Source organism: Otolemur garnettii, unplaced genomic scaffold, assembly GCF_000181295.1.
Source record: "Otolemur garnettii isolate 467f Iridium unplaced genomic scaffold, OtoGar3 scaffold00065, whole genome shotgun sequence".
Classification (NCBI taxonomy): Eukaryota; Metazoa; Chordata; class Mammalia; order Primates; family Galagidae; genus Otolemur; species Otolemur garnettii.
In genome coordinates, this window is record NW_003852460.1 from 3,840,130 (window position 1) to 3,843,440 (window position 3,311).

The 3,311-nt window shown below is 40.5% G+C and overlaps 1 non-coding gene across 1 annotated transcript; it reads right to left on the bottom strand.

Annotated features, from left to right (window-relative positions):
- Positions 1 to 597: 597 nt before the first annotated feature.
- LOC111726439 lies at positions 598 to 711 on the bottom strand. Its single transcript, XR_002774209.1, has one exon. It is a non-coding gene; the product is annotated as a U5 spliceosomal RNA (small nuclear RNA).
- Between the last annotated feature and the right edge of the window lie 2,600 nt (positions 712 to 3,311).

The following is a 3,311-nucleotide window of genomic DNA, read 5'->3' on the forward strand; positions in this document are numbered from 1 at the left end:
GGCGGCTCCACCTGCCTCGGCCTCCCAGAGTGCTAGGATTATGGGCGTCACTTACCTGTTCCTTTTTTATTCCGTGTGCTTTCTACAAGTTGAAAATCCCATCTGTCTTACGACTGTATTCCTGCGAGGAAAACGACCCGAGTACACCCACAGGCAGCAAAAATGCATGAATAGCCATACAGCAGAACACGAAAAGTACTCCTGTATTAGCATTTATTGCAAAACTCAAGAGAAAAAAAAATGAAAAAAAAAAACAAAAGAAAATAAGAAAGAAAAAAACATGGGCAGCATCCATAGCTCAGTGGATATGCACATAGATGGAGGTTAGATAATCAATTAAAAAATAAAAATAAAAAAATACCCGCATGTTGGGGGCATCTGCAGCCCCACCAGTCCCAGCCGCTTGGTGGGCAATTGTAGTTCCAACCACCTGGGAGACTCATGCAAGAAAAATCACTTAATATACAAATCATTTCATCTAAAATAATCTACATATATTAACTTAAACACTTGCCTTTTTGCCATGACACATGTAATTTAATGTTACATCAAACACACACACAAGACTTTTTAAACTTTATTTTTCAACCATCATATAGCTTTGTCCAAGCAAAGCCTCAAAAAATTATCTTAAAACTCAATTCTTTCTCTCCACGGAAATCTTTAGTAAAAGGCGAAAGACTTATGCGATCTGAAGAGAAGCCAGAGTATGCCCTCAGCTCGCTGCATTCACTTCTCCAGCAACAGCAAGTCCCAGTACACTGATGGTGCCTATTCATCCAAGAGTTCCTGCCTCAGAAGTTTATACAAAAAATGCTGCAAACAAAAGTTCTTGTCCTTAGAAAAAGTGAACAGTACATAAAACTGCTTTTCCATGGAAATAGTTGTACTGTCTTCAGTGAGTTATGGGTATGCAAATTAGCCGGAATTATGGTCCTTTGCACTCCGGAAATACCTCGAACTCGCTGTGTTCTTTCGGCCACCAGTAGGGGGCGAGGCGGAGCCCACCTGCCTGGGACTTAAACCCAGTCCTGGTTACCCAGAGACATCCTGATTGTATCTGTTTGTACATTGGCATTTTGAGCATGGTTTGTTTTAAATAAAAGCATTTCTGGGCGGCACCTGTGGCTCAAAGGAGTAGGATGCCGGCTCCATATGCTGGAGGTGGTGGGTTCAAACCCAGCCCCGGCCCAAAACAGGAAAAAAAAAAAAATTTCTAATAGTTGGGGCAGTAAATGGTAAAGTAATGGTTAATACAAATTCCAAATAGTGGCACCCTGGAGTGCAGGGTGTGATTGGGGGAAAGGACTCATAGAAGGTTTCAAAAGTGTTGCAATATCCTTAAACCAGAAGGGACTATCAGGGTTTTATTTTATTACGTTTCTTTGAATTATGCAAACAGAATATTCACTGTGTGTGAGATATACTTAAATTCTTTATTTTTAATTTAGTTTTTAAATTTATTATTATTTTTTTGAGACGGAGTTTCATTCTGTTACCCAGGCTAGAGTGCCACGGCCTCAGCCTAGGGTACAGCAACCTCAAATTCCTGGGCTCAAGCAATTCTGCCTCAGGCTCCCAATTAAGTAGGAACACAGGCACGTCACACGACCTGGATAATTTTTCTATTTTTACTACAGGTGGGATCTCGTTTTGCTGGGGCTGGTCTCAAACTTCTGAGGTCAATGGATCCACTTGCCCTGGGCCTCCCAGAGTGCTAGGATTACAGGCATGAGCCACCCTGCCTAGCCAGAATCCAAAATAATTTCATCACCCTGCCAAAATTTCCCTCTCCTGTTGTACCTTCCTTCCCCTTATAATTCTTTACAACTATGGGTCTGTCCTCCAACACTAGTCTTGCCCTTTTTTTATTAAATCATAACTTTGTACACTGATGCATTTCTGGGGTTCAAGGTACTGCTTTAATACACAGTGAGAAATGCTTACATTGAACTAAGTAACACATCCATCACAATAATACTCATTTCCTAATAGTTTTGAAATGTAGCATTGCATCATGCACATTAGGTGAGGTCCCCCCAAATACCCTCCCTCCTATATCCCCACTCCCTCCCCTCTCTCTCCTCTTCCCTCCTGCTTTCTGGACTATAGTTATGTTTTGCCATTCATATGAGTGTGTAGGTGATTATATATTGATTTCATAGTAGTATTGAGTACATTGGATACTTTTTTTTCCCATTCTTGAGATCCTTTACTAAGAAGAATATGTTCCAGCTTCATCCAGGTAAACATAAAAGATGTGAAGTCTCCATCCTTTTTATGGCTGCATAATATTCCATGGTGTACATATACCACAGTTTCTTCATGGGTCTCTTCATGGGTCGATGGGTACTTGGGCTGTTTCCATGTCTTGGCTATTATGAATTGGGCTACAATAAACATTCTGGTGCAAATGTCTTTGTTGTAAAATAATTTTTGATCATCTGGGTATATACCTAGCAGAGGAATTGCAGGATTGAACAGCAGGTCTACTTTTAGTTCCTTGAGTGTTCTCCAAACGTCTTTCCAAAAAAGTTGTATTAGCCTGCATTCCCACCAGCAGTGCAGAAACGTTCCCTTCTCTCTGCATCCACACCAACATCTGTAGTTTGGGGATGTTGTGATATGGGCTAATCTTACTGGATTTAGATGATATCTCAAAGGGGTTTTGATTTGCGTTTCTCTGATGATTAAGGATGATGAGCATTTTTTCATATGTTTGTAGGCCATATTCCTGTCTTCATCAGAGAAGTTTCTGTTCAAGTCTCTTGCCTGCATGGAATTGTGGTTATTTATTCTTTTCTTATTGATTAGTTTGAGTTCTCTGTAGATTCTAGTTATCAGACCTTTGTTGGAAACATAACCTGCAAATATCTTCTTCCATTCTGAAGGTTGTTTGTTTGCTTTACTTACTGTGCTCTTGGCCGTGCAAAGATGTTTAGCTTGACCAGATCCCAATAATAGATTTTTGGTCTTGCTTCAATTGCCTGGGGGGAAGAAGGGGTCCTCCTCATAAAATATTCTCCCAGGCCAGTTTCTTCAAGCGTTTTCCCTGCACTCTCTTCTCATATTTTTATAGTTTCATGTCTGAAATTTAAATCTTTTATCCAATGAGAGTCAATTTTTGTTAATGGTGAAAGGTGGGGGCCCAGTTTCAATCTTCTACAGGTCGCCAGCCAGCTCACCCAGCGCCATTTGTTAAATAGGGAGTCTTTTCCCCACAGAATATTTTTGATAGGCTTGTCGAAGATCAAATGGCAATAGGTAGCTGGGTTCATCACTTGGTTCTCTATTCTGTTCCATAAATCTAC